Here is a 14404-nt window from a genome sequence, read left to right as displayed (position 1 = left end):
CCGGTGCTGGCTTAGAAAGAAAAGGCTGCTGTTATCTTAAGTGAGCAATTTAGCCCTTATTTAGGCATTTCCTTAAAAAACAGGTTACATCAGCTTGTTGGGTGGCAGATTCCATCCCCTCGCCTGGTTTTTGCTGCTGACTCTCTCTGGATATCTGGGGTCAGCGGTTTCGGCTTCCTCAGCCTCAGTTTCTGCATCTGGGCTTAGGGAACGGGAGCAGGGGACCAGGAAGTGGTTATTTCATTAGCAGAGTGCTTTATACCATTTCATTACTCCATGAGCATCCTCCTGCCTTGCTTCCTCACTGGCATATTTTGAGACTAATGAGATAATGGACTGCAAGTGGTTGGACAAGCCCCTCGGAGGGAGATAGTGTCCAGGACACTAGCCTCACTTCCTCCTAAAGTAATTCTGGTTATCATCAATGCTCACAGGTGGAGATCCAACGAGTGACCTCACGTGGTGGCCACAAGCCACATACGTTGCCTCCGAGTCAATTATCACAAGAAACAATCATGTTATTTACCAGTTTCATTCTGATCCTCAAAGCAAATGGATAAAGGAAATCTATGGCAACTCTGTATGAAACCCAGAATCTCATATCTTTAAATGACAAATAGTAAATAAATACGAAACAGAAACCCATTCAATTCTGACCCAGCAGTTAAGTGTGCTTAAAAAAAATCCACATCCACATTGAAAAAAATATCCATTTGTACACAGGATAAAATATTAGTAAGGCAGGCTCGTCTTTCTGGTTGCCTCTGATTAAGCATACCACTGTAAAGGGAGTTCACTGGGCACCGCATAACATGAAAGGAAGGGACCTGGTTCTTTAATAAGCTCACTGAGATCACCTTAATTAACTGATCGATTTGGAGTGGGGGCAGATTAGAGAATCCATTCAAGTGTCTCTTTGATGAAATTGACAGGTGAGTTTGGTGTAATAGGTGGGGAGAAATGAGAGAGAAATGAACCTCAAACAAGTAATTCCTTCCAGGTCTCTGGTTGGTGGATTTTGAGGACAGCCCCCTCTCCAGCCTCACAGCTTTGCAAAATTTAACTGTTTCTCTGTGTTCTGCTGAAATATTTCATTTCAGAGTCCCGGGAAGTGATTATATCTTCTGTTTATTTGTATTAGGAACTTAGTGACTGACATCCGAGCAGTGCAGGCTATGGGAATTAGGGAAATGATGTTAGAGCTGTTTAGATTTTTGCTTTTCGTTCTACAAATATAAGGGGAAGATTTTAAATATTAGATGGGGGAAATAAAATATGGATAAAGAGGTATTCACACCAGGTCTTTATGTATTAATAATTGCAAAACTCTTGTCTTTCTCTTCATTATGTCTCAAATATTGAAGCTGCCTCTCTCCAGTTCTTATGGCTATGTTCACCTCTGTAGGATTATGTGAGGTAAAGAGCTCCCACTATGGCTCTCAGCCCTGGGGTCCCGACAGCTGGGAAGTGTACAGCAACTAATCCATTTCAAATAATGAAAAGCTAAGGTTTATCAATGACTTACTATACAGAATATAAACAGAATGTTTCAAGGTTATGACCATAAGGATACCTCTCACTTAACGGAATTCCAGTGTGATCTTACTTCCTTTTCTTCTCTTTTGGGTCACAGAATTGAATTAATTCTACTCTTCAGTTCATAGTGCTCTCGTCAATCCATAAGAGGCCTCTCTTTCATTTTATTGTGGTTTTCTCTCCTACTTCCTGATCCTCACTCCAGTCTCCCCCTGCTCCAGACCCGTCACTCCTTTATTTAGACACATGTAGATACTTGAATAATATATAGTATTGCTTTGTGTGTGCATGTTCCATTACCAAAGGCAATGTCCTATAAATCTCATTTTCTTTCCTGTTTTTTTTTATTCAACTCAATGCTTTTGCAATCCATCCTTGTTGTTTTATGTAAATCTAATTATTACTGCTGAAAGGCTTACATAAAACCGCAGATGCTTGGCCACTGTCCTAGGGACGGACTCCTGGTTGCCTCCATTCTTTACTATCGCAACTGGTGCTGTGGGAGCACACACGGGGCTGTCCCCTCACAGATTTGGGGAAGCCCGTCTCTAGGGTCTACAGAGGAGTGGGATCGCTGAGGCCCAGGCTATTACAATCCCTCCAGCAGGGCCAGAGGGTTCCCATTGCCCTAAATCCCTTTCAACAGTTGATACTGCTAAGATTTCCAAATTTTGACAATCTGATGATTTTGAAGTGGACTGCACTGTAATTTAAATTTGCGTGGCACTGATGACTAGTGAAGTGAGCATCTCTTCATATGTTTATTCAAATTTGGATTTCTTCTACTATGAACTGCCCATATCTTTGCCCATATTTTTCCTACGTGGGTTTCCTATATTTTTCTTGCCAACCTGTAGGAGTTCCTTAGGGCATTAATTCCTTATTGATTTTGGACACTGCAAACATCTTTCCACAATGCCTTCTGTCAGGTAGGTTAACTGTTTTCAACTGAAATCTTACGTTTGATATAGCCATACCCATCAATTTTGGGTTTTATGTTGTTGGGGTCTTGGTTAAGAAATTTGCTCCATATCCCAGAGCTGCAAAGATATTCTTATACATATTCTTCTACAGGATGTGTTTATACTTCCCTTCATACTTAGGTTTTCCATCCATTTGGAATTTTTTTTGTATATGTTATAAGATAGGAATCCAACTTTTTTTTTCCCATAGTGAGTCAGTTTTCCCAACACTATCCACTCAACAATCCATCTTCTTCCCACTGATTTAGGAAGAAGTTTTCTTATGTACCAGTTTCCCATGGGTACATGGTTAGGTCTCTGGGCTCCCTGCTCTCTCTCATTCTGGTCTGCCCAGTTTGCCTGTTGCTGAACCACTACCTCACAATTTTATTGTGATGGTTTTGAAATATGTCTTAGTCAATGTGTTTCTTTAAGTGAGAGAGAAAGCAGGGTTAGTAGACTGGGAATTATATATAATCCCACAGACTCTCTTATCCTTGTGCTAAGCCATGATTCCCACACTGGTCACCCATGGGAAGGTATCCTACATGTAAATGTCATCTGTAATGTATGCCAAAATGGGGAAAAAAACTAAAACATGTGAGAGACCATCTGTTTGCCCCCCACAATTCTTTGGGACTAAAATTGCAAGTTTTTCAAAATAAGAAAGGGAATCAATAATTTTTACTCTTAAACTTGAAAACCTATAAGATGATTCTTCTATAGGAATTAAAGATCTTCAGGAATGATATTCCTTGGGTCTCCAAGATTTACTAGGAGCATAATATGTATGAGGTCATCAAGGGGCAAAGTGGTTAGTAATTTGCTCCATTCCAACAGCCAATCTATAATGGGCCTGAAACTGGAACCTCAGATCTCCTGCGACTTTCTTGTCAACTTTACAGATAGATACCTACTGTCTCCTGTGGGCTAGGCATTGTCACATGGAATGGAAAAAGGAGTGAACAAACACAGTTTCTGCCCACATATTAATCAGTCGGTGACTTGCCTGGAACCTGCGTCTGCATCCTCACTCAGGAAAGGATAGGTCTATTACAAAGTCGGATAATTTTCAGTCTGTCCTATCAGCCAGAGGCCAAGTCAAATACATTTTACACACACCAGCTGATAATCAGCTCAAAATTCTAAATAGATCCTGCCATGGTGCACTTACTGGCCAAATATAGACCTAGTCTATAATTCAGATAAGACAAAATGGCATGCCAAGAATGTCCTTTGGAAACAGGAATTAGATAGAAGCTACAATAGAATTTCTGGATACGCACAGTTGAGGAATTTCCAGATGAAAGAAACGGTGAATATTCAAGCTCAGGAAAAAAGGGAGGAAATGAAAGAGAAGGAAAGGTTAGATAACAATATAACATATCATTTAAGAGTTTAAAGCCTCAAGCCAGACTGCTTGGATTTAAATCACCCCTCTTCCACTTAAATAGCTATGAAGCCTTAGGCAGTATTTTTAATCTCTCCATGCTTTGGTTTCCTCATCTGCAAAATGAAAATAGATATTAAACCTACCTCATAGGATTCTTGAGATGATTCAGTGAATTCATACATGGAAAAGCAATCTGAACCATGTCTGTTACATACTAAGTAGTCAATGAATGTTGTTATTATTATTATTATTATTATTATAACAGTATCATCTCATGTTTCTCAAATATCTGTATAGAAAAGTCTGTAAAGATAGAACATAAAATTGTAACTGTATATCTCAAGAAGGTAAGATTACGGATTTTCCTTCTTCTTTCTCCTTATCTGCATTCTTCTAATTTTTCCAACTATGAAAATACATTGATTTCCTAATAAGGAGCAAGTTTTTTTTAATTTTTGAAAAAAGATCTATGAGATGAGTAAGGGTAGGGGAGAATGGCACATCCATACAGTCAAGCGCTCCCTACAGATAAACAGTCTAGGAATGAAGCAACATTTATGAGTTATAGCCCCAAATAAATAGGGAATTAGGGGGCTGATGAGAGAAGAAAAGGAAAATGGAGAAGAGTGACATTCTCCTAATTTTTTATTTTGTGCTCAAGGTTAAGTTTCAGTACGGCAGCAAAATGGACAAAGAAATGAAGTGCTGTGAGAGGTCATAGGGACAAACATCAACTGGCTCTGGAGTTTTGAAAGGCACTGGATAATTTCATGACCATTAATAACATCTGCAGTCCTGCCAGGCAGGCTAATGGCAGGGGTAATTAGAGCCTGTGCTTTAAGACAGATGACTGTTGGTCAGAGCCAGGGAACAAGTCCAGCCCTGGGGCCACACTGCCCATGGTTACATAGGGCCAGCAGGGGGCAGGGCCTGGCCAGGAAGGACCCTACCTGACCATAGCAAAGGCTTGACCTGGATTGGCCTCTGTGGGTAGATGCTTAGCTCACAAAGGAAACAGTGGGTGTGGATGCAGCTCAGGGCTTGGGTCTGGATATAAAACTGGCCTACACTAATGTCCTGCAATGAAATATTTTCATACTCACATACCCAGAACTTAAGCTTACAAAAATACATTCAGTTCAAAGAAGTTGTGAAATCAACTAGTAGTTACCCAGCAATGATTATGCACTGGTGGAGTGGTTTTCCAGTCATTCAAATTAAGAAGTGGCCGTTTCAAGACCTATTCTTTCTTCATGGACAGAACAATAGGTTTAATATGGATGCTTTGGTCTTTCTTCTCTAAACAGCTTAAGTTGTTCAGTTCTTTAATCAAGATGACATATATCTTTTCTAAAAGTTTTGTTATAAAACACAAATAGGTGTTTTCAAAGTGTAGTTTTCCATCTAGACTAGTCTTGAAATACTTCCTTCTATTCACAGGATGGTTCACAATAGAGAACATAAAGAACACTTGCCATGCTACTTGGGAATTTGTCTCAATAATTTCTCCTGAGCAAAAACTACAGTAAATGACTGTATCAATAGACTTCTGCATGGGTTTCCTCTCTTGGTGATATTAGACCTCATGCGGTGCTACACAATTCTAAAAGAAAATCCTAACCAACTTCCACTTAAACATTTCAGTTGAAGAAAAGTGTTTATCTCAAATTTCTCTTGGAATGCCTCTAAAATGACAGAAAAGGAATTGAAAATGTTTAAAAATCACACACACACACACACAAAAAAAGGCAAAAAAACCCAAAAACCCAGGAAAGGAGTGGCAGGAGACCAGTGATGTCAATGAAGCATTACAAGAGAGAAAGCATAGGGTTGGGGTTGGGGACTTCCTTTCCCAAAAGTGTGACAGACTAGACATTCTGACAAACTCCATTGCAAGAATGCACTGAGATCTTACATAAAGTACATGCAACAAATGTAAGGAGACAAGGACATGGAAAATATGAGGGAGTTAAAAAAAATGGAAGACAAACTGAGAAGACATGATAGAGTACTGTAAAGATAGGCTAGAAAGAGCAGAGGAAATGGAAATGTCACTAAACTAGCAAAAAGCATGAATCTACTGGTTTAGGAAACAATCCATCTTAGAAGAAATTCACTGGTATTGATAATCTCCTCCTTTTTTAGCTGGGTGGTAAATGTATGGGTGGTCATTACCTTATTATACTTATATATTAAATATAGTTTTCAAAATATACTCAAAATGACATAATTTAATAAATTAAAGTATTTGGATAAGCACAAACCACTTTGGCTTCAGCTTTCTGAACTTTGTGAAGTTCCTGCAGAAGAATGAGGAAGGGTTGGGAAGCCAACAGGAAGCAAGTCTCTGTGAACCAGGCCCCTGGAGAGTCTCAATGGCTGGAATTACCACATATATGTGAAGGGAGAGGTGAGGGGGGAGGATGAAAACGAGAAGATTTTAATAATCAAGGCCAGATTCCTTCCCCCAACAGACTCGGCCAAAAAGCTGTCCTTCCTTTACCTCAGGAGACTACAGGATCAAAAGGGAGAAGTTGAGTCTAAAAGGTCTGCCCGTAGGGATACTGGATTTAGCTGGGAAATGTACTGAAAGCCCACTGTTTTAAGGGAGTTCTTCCCCCTCCATAACTCCTCATCTTGTTGAGCTCTCATAATTCCAGTTTCTATAATAATAACCACTTCTACTCTAACTCTAAGACAAGAGGTTAGAGGATAAGTGTCTGAAGAAATGGACTGACTCAAAAGAAAACATCTATAGACCTTTGGGGGTGGGAGGTCCACAGTGAAACGAATAAGTTCCCACCTAACCATCTGTATTAGTCTGCTCAGGCTGCAATAACAAAACACCACAGACTGGGTGGCTTACATAACAGACATTTATTTTCTCCCAGTCCTGGATCCTGGAAGTCCAGGATCAAGGTGCCAGCAGGTTTTGTTTTTGGTGAGACTTCTCTCCTCAGCTTGCAGAAGTTGCCTTCTCACTCTGTCCTCACACAGCCTTTCCTCTGTGCACATGCAGAGAGAGCTCTCTGGGGTCTCTTCCTCTTCTTATAAGGACACAAGTCCTATCAGAGTAAGGTTTATCCTTATGACCTCATTTAACATTAACTACCTGCTAAAGGCTCTATCTCCAAATACAGTTACTTTGGGGGCTAGGCTTCCACATATGAATTTGGGATGTTCACAATTCAGTTCATAACACCATCCTAATGTAAAGGAAGACTACCTACCCATAAGCCTTGCCCTCTCCCACCCAGAGCTTCTCATCATTTCTTTTGTGCCTCAGTCTTAAAAGTAAACAAGTAGTCATGTATTAACAGACATTTGAGGAAAGCTTCCAATATTAAAGTTATACACCAAAACAAACAAAACAAGTAAGCTGAAGGGAATGAAATAAGACAGGACCAGGGAAACTATAACAACAAACTATAATTAATATTGAAATAATATGAAAGACAATATTGTAACTATGAAGGACAAAATGTAATGAAAAGGAACTTAGAACAAGAAAGAGTTCTTTAAAATTAAAAATGTCATAGGAGGCATTTAAGAATTCAATAGAAAGTACTGATGATAAACTTAAGGAGCTCTTCCAGGAAGCAGAACAAAAGAGATGAAAAGTTGCAGAGAAAAAATAAGAAAATGTAAGTATCAGTCAAGAGGTCCAACATAGAAATAGCAGGAGGTCTGAAAAGAGAAGAGAAAAACACAAAGGGGAGAAATTATTAAAGAAATAACCCCCCCAAAAATTCCCAAATTGAAGGGCACAGTATCCAGCTTGAAAGAGCCCCAATATAAAGAGCCTCCCCAAATGAAGTAATGAGTGAAATTTCAATAAAATAAGGATAAAAAGAAGATCCTAAAAGCTTTGGTGCAAGGAGTAGGAGGAAGAGGTCACATATAAAGAATCAGGAATGAGAATGTTACCGGACTTTTCAATGGCCACAATGAAACTTTATAGATAGTGGAGCAACGCCTTCCAAAAACTGTGAAAAAATTCCCTACCTAGAGTTTTATACCCAGTCAAATTATCAATCAAATGTGAGCACAGAATAAAAGTTTATTCAAACATGCAAATTACTTTGCATGCGCTCTTTGTTAGAAGCTATAAGACATTGTGTTCCAGTAAAACAAGGAAGTAAAGCAATATGTGAGCTAAGAAAAAGTGGAATCTAACATAGGAGAGAGATAAAAGGAATTTCTAAGGTGATGGAAAAAAATCAAGGAACAAAATAGAGGCATGTTGGGATGCCTGGGTGGCTCAGTCAGTTAAGCGTCTGCCTTCTGCTCAGGTCATGATCCCAGGGTCCTGGGATTGAGCGCCGCATCGGGTTCCCTGCTCTGCAGGAAGCCTGCTTCTCCCTCTGCCTGCCGCTCCCCCTGCTTGTGCTCTCTCTCTCTTTCTCTGATAAATAAATAAATAAAATCTTAAAAAAAAAAATAGAGGCATGTTATTTAGAAATTTGGGGATGAATGACAGAAAAAAAAATAAAAACAGCCAAAAGACTTGAAAGCGATTGCCTCAAGAGAATAGAACCTGAGTTTGGGTAGGCGTAGGGCATGATGGCTCTTTTTCAATATGTCTTCTAGTACTATTTGATTTTGAAATATCTGTATGCATATTTTACTTTGAAAATACTTCAGTGAAAAAAAAATCTAACTCAAATTTAATCTAGAATGCCCAAGAACCTAATCTCATTTTTATTTTTAAATATCAGCTAAAGCTTGTTTTTATACATTCAGTTTTTCCATTTAAGTAATGAAGCACATTAGAGAAAAATTTGAAACAATAAAGAAATGGGAAAAAAGAAATCATATTACCCATAATCCCACAAGTTCACACAATCATTCTAATCATCCCCTTCACAGCCTTTTCCTGTGTAAATTTTACAGTTGCAGTCATGGCATCCATACAGTTATTTCCTGCTTTTTTCCCCCACATTATACCATGATCAATTTCTAGCTTGCTGCATAGCATTATAACCATCTTTCTTAATGATTTGACAAGACTTTTCGATCTGAGTGTCCCACTCAATAGCATAGATTGCCCCCTCTCACTCCCTTCCTTGTGTTGTTCTTTGTCGTGTTCAGACTCTCCACGCCCCTGCTTTGTAAGGGCCTCAGCCCTGGGATGCTATCCCTCAAGAGGGCTTCCTTCCCATCCCCACTGGAGAATCCACTTAAATGAACGCCCCCAAAACCCTCCTGGACCCCAAGCTAAAGTCGACCCTTTTTTTCACATTCTGCTCTCATCATGGCAGTTGTCATTCCCTTATTCTTTCTTTTTTATTTCCTAGTGCATGTATGTATGTATGTATGTATGGCCTGTCTACTCAATAGATTGTAAGCTCCAAAAAAGCAGGAATTATACCTGTCCTCTTTCCCACTCCACGTCCAGCACAGTAAACAGCACAGTAAAGCTCTCAGTACGTATTCTGGGGTGAATAAATGAATGAATACGTGACTGACTGATGAGTGGATGAAATGCTAACTACCTCAGGCCACAGAGAGAAATCTGAGGCCGAACGGGACTAATAGAGGGTTTGTTAAATGGCGAGTCAGGAGATCTGCTTCCTACTGGCTGCCACTAACCAGGCACATGACTTGGGATAAGGCACACTGAACCTCTCTGCACCTGGTTTTCTCACCTGTGAAATGAGAGGGTGGGGTGGGTGGCCTCCATCATCTGTTTCAACCATAAGTACTAAGGTCTGCACCTTTGCAAGTCCTCACTTTGCTAAAGATTTCTGTTGTGAGTTTTGGAGAACAGCTTTTTGGTTCCGGTTCCCAGGATGATGAATGAGTGGAAATTTTAGTCAAACAACTGTATCTTTTTTTTCTCTATGTGACAACAAGCAATTAGTTTTAACAGTTCTTGTCTCTGTCTTTTCTCTTGTGAGAGAGGGAAATAGACTCATTGATCAGGTAAATGAAGCAGCCTGAAATTGGAGAATGGCCTGACATACGGAAACTTTCTCAATAGGCAATGATCCTTTAGAGAAATAGTATAGAATAGTGGCTATCTTAGTCCATTTGAGCTGCCCGAACAAAATACCAGAGACTGGGTGGCTTATGAACAACAGAAATATATTTCTTACAGTCTTGAAGCTGGAAGTCCAACATTAAGGCGCCGGCAGATCTGGTGGCTGGTGAACCCAATTCCTGGTTCGTAGATTCATAGATGGCTGTCTTTTTGCAGTGTCCTCACATGGCAGGAGGGAGTGAAGGAGCCCCCCAGGGCCTTTTTATAAGGGTACTACTCCCAGTCGAGAGGACTCCACCTCCACGATCTAATCACCTCCCAAATGCCCCCACCTCCTAGTACTATCACACAAGGGGTTAGGTTTCAACAAAATGAATTTTAAGGAGGACACAAACTTTCAGACCATAGCAGTGGTTGAGCACATGCTCTGATGTCAGACAGACCTGGCTTCAAGTAGCGTCCATGCACAACCTTGAGGAGGTTACTTAGACAGAGAGGGTAGTATGCTGGAGCTAAAAGCTATAGCTAGACGGTAGGGGGTTGAGTCCTAGCTCCTGCCACTTACCAGCTGCAAGACCACTCATGTCTTCGGATCCCATCTGAAAATAGAGATAAGACCGTCCTACCTCATAAGGTGGTTGGGAGGATCAACAAATTCCAAATTCATAAGACCCCTTGAACAGCACGCCCTGAGGACACACAGTCACTGCTGTTTGAGTCAGCAGTTGTTGTTATTCAATTTCTCCAAATCTAATTCTTCATGCACTGATTTAATGAATATTTACCAAGTGCTTCCGAAGAGGTCTCATGTCACTTCATTAAGTTCAGATGAAGTTTCTGAGCCTCAATTATAATGCCGTTAGCCTATAGGACTGGGATTACATGTGCTACTCTCTCTTACAGTAGTTCTCAAACATGGCCCCTGGCATGACATCTGGGGAGAACCGCCTCCTGAGGGTGCTGGTCATCCACGGGAACACACTTCAGCACTAGTCTGCATCACCCCCCTCCTCCACTGTCCTATCAGGGGTCAGACCACCATACGCTCAATCAACTCTCCTAATTCCCAGTCTAGGCCAGAACAAGCAGGGGAGACAAATGGGAAGAAGAAGGGAAGAGCAAGTCAAAGATGGGAAATACATTTAGACAGCCAGGGAAAGAAAGAGATGGGTGACAAGTTACCAGAAGTTGTCTCATCCTGATATAAAGGGCAATAGACACAGATGTCTTTGGGATCTCATGTCCATTTCTACCTTCACTTTCTCAGTCATTTCCTTCATTTCCATTCCTAGTCATGTGAGAATACTTCTGGAGTAGGGATTTGAATCAATGATAGTGAATGAAATATAAAAATAATCAGAAGTAAATAATGGCAAATTTATAAGGAGTGTATAAAAGTTGCTAAGATTATATTTATTCATTTGCACATAGAAGAATTAAAAGTTTAAATTCATAATTAAATGATAGTAGATTTGAGATTATAGCTATTGGATACTCCTTGGATAAATAATTGAAATATATCATTGTAGAGTATTTCTATTTCTCTTATTCCATACTTAGGATTAATATCAATGATTATGTGGCATCCAACTGCCTTAAAAAGGCTTCAAACTTCAAAGAAAACTCATAACTTTCTCCTACAAAGTTGATCTTCTTCCATGTTCCCTCTCTCCATCTAAATAAGCCATAAAATCTACAGATTATTCTTCACACTCCTAATTCCTCCATCATATCCAAAACATCAGCAAATCCAATCAATTTGAGCCCACAAATATCTCTCAAATTGGTTGATCTTTTTTCTTAGTCCAAAATAGTTATGTTTAGGGTGGTAAAAGAGACAAATTTTTTTAAAAGTCTGTAAAGGGGAGCCTGGGTGGCTCAGTCCGTTCAGTTGTGCCTTCGACTCAGGTCATGGTCCCTGGGTCCTGGGATGTACCCCACATCAGGCTCCCTACTCAATGGGGAGCCTGCTTATCCCTCTCCCTCTGCCTCTCCCCCTGTTCATTTCTGGTCCGTAAGTTTTAGAGCTATGCCCAGCAGAAGATTGGAACTCAGTAAACATTTACTGAATCTCAGGATGACTGAAACCTTGCTAGGTTTTAGAATGCATCAGAACTCACACATGCCCAAGTGCCCCACCCCCCCACCCCCACCCCGCGCTACACACACACACACACAAGCACACACACACACACACACACACTCCTTCCCTATGGCCTGTTTTTTTGGAAAAAGGGAAAATCCAAAGGTGGATAATGGAAATGTGACCATACGTAGTCATGTCAAGATATTCTAGGTAAGAGTGAAAACCTACACAGAGGCCTCCCAACTGCCCATGCTTCTAGACCCATCTTTGGGTGGGTCTAGGAGGCAGGGGTGACCAGAGCCCTGAGCATCAAGCACCATGTGTCTGGTTGTAATTCCCAGCTGTGACCCTGACTGGGTGAGGGAAGCAGGGCCGCACCCCCCGACAGCCAGAGCTGAAGAGAGGAGCGGACCCCGCCCTCCAACAGCAGGGATTGTGCCCCTCAACTGGGGGCTAGGTTGGGGCAATCTTGGCTCTCCACCTGTGCCCTCTGGCGCCCCTGGAAGAGTGGTCTTGCCCTGGGTCCAAATCCCAAACCTCCAGTGGCCCCTCCAGCTCCTTCCACTAGGCTGAGGAAAAAACATTCGGGGAGGACAAAAGGAGGGGAAAGGAAGCAGGTGGGGCTGAACCAGGGAGGGTCCTCCCAAGTCCAGCTGGGAGGACGCTGGGGCCAGAGGGGTCAATGACCGGGAGGCATGGCTGGACTTCACCAGGGCTTTGGTGAGACAGAGTTTGAGAAAGCAAAATCCCTTTTCAGCTGGGTGAAGGGCTAGGAATGGGGATTCCAGAAACAATGTCCATTGTGGAGTCCTGAAGCCTGGCTGGGGCCCCCACCACTGAAAGTGTTCTTAGTCGTTAACAGGGACAAGCACTTTGCGCATGCTTTTTGTGGGATCCCTGGGCCACCTTATCTGATTGCCTGACCTTCCAGAGGCCAACAAGGTGAATTGTTGGCCTTCTCCAGGCCTGCGCGACAGGCCGCAGTTTTCGGGTGAAGAATCTTCAGGGCGCTGGCCTTCCCACCCCTTTTGGTATTTCCTACCGTGCAGGCCGCCAGAGACCATTACAATAGTGGAAACTCACCGGCTCTGTGAAAGCTTTTCATTCTAGTAAACAAATGCGGGTTATGAGCTTCCCTATTTCCCTTCCTCGCCGGTGGAATTCAGCCGTCGCCCTGCTGCAGGCTGAAACCATAAACTTCAGCGACAATGCTCCCTGTTTGAGGCATTCTTTCTCACTGTTTCTCTTTCCAGCTGTCTCTCCCTCCCCTTCCCTTCTCTCCACCCTACCTTCTTGCCCAAACCCATTTTATTCGTTTGAAATTACCAGTAGGGCATTTCCCACACCGACACTGGCAACCTGAGTTATAGATTGTGAGTTTCCAGTCCGCTGCCCAAACGACTCACAGAACTGATTTTATGTGCTTCTTTGAGGCAGAACAGGTAGCAAAGAGTCCTGAGTAAAATGCAAGTTTGCCACAGTGAGCTCATACTTCTGCATAATTGAGTGGAGGTAGATCTTCCCCAATTGCGGGTGTTGGCCCTTGGTTTAGACTGAAACCACCGAAGAATTATGTGAGTAGGTATAATATTTGTCTCCAACAGCTCAGCTCTTTCTGTCGGTACCATTTCTGTCCCTGTAGATCCTTGCGCGGGTGTGGGCAAGCCGCTTCCCCCACCCCCTCCCCCCTCCCCAGCCTGCATTTCCCCAAAATGTAAAAAAAAAAAAAAAAAAAATAGGAGTTGAGCTAAAATATTTCTGAGATCTAAGTTTAAAATTCTATGAATCTGAGATTCAAGTTGACCAGTATTAATTTAAATCCACTAATGATAATGAACCCCTAGACATCCCCACAAAGATGAGAGACATTGGTGACTTCAAGTACTTCTATGGAAAAGGGAAACATTTATTAGAATATAATTTACATACAGAAAGTGCATGTAAGTGTACAGCCTGATGAATTTCTCCCCAACTGAATGGACCTGTGTAACCAGCTTCCTGATCGACACACAGAACCTGACCAGCTCCAGCAGAAACATGTCTCATACTCCCTTTCCAGTCGGAGCCTCTTCCTCAGCACTTCACAAATAACAGATTTGAATCTGCCTCCAAATGTGTTACTTAGGCAAACTCATAAATAGTTCACACCTGCATTGTAACAAACAATAGGATCAAAACCCATGATTTCAGGGAACTAGAAGGGATCCTTTATTACTCAGAGAAAGAGGTTGTCAAACACAAAAGAGATACACAAGAGGACAAATAAAAGGAGTAATGTCTCCAAACAGGGTAATTGTGGCACAGGTCAACAGTATCGATTGATGGAGTGTTCCTGCCTGGATGTGGAAATCAGTCCATTACTGAAAGGAAAATTAGAGCAATCAGCACATTTCCCCTACACACACACACACACACACACACACACACACACACACACACACACA

The sequence above is a fragment of the Neomonachus schauinslandi genome, chromosome 2 (genome assembly GCF_002201575.2).
Source record: "Neomonachus schauinslandi chromosome 2, ASM220157v2, whole genome shotgun sequence".
NCBI lineage: Eukaryota > Metazoa > Chordata > Mammalia > Carnivora > Phocidae > Neomonachus > Neomonachus schauinslandi.
The sequence above is the reverse complement of the archived record's forward strand: the minus strand, read 5'-3'. Positions refer to the sequence as shown.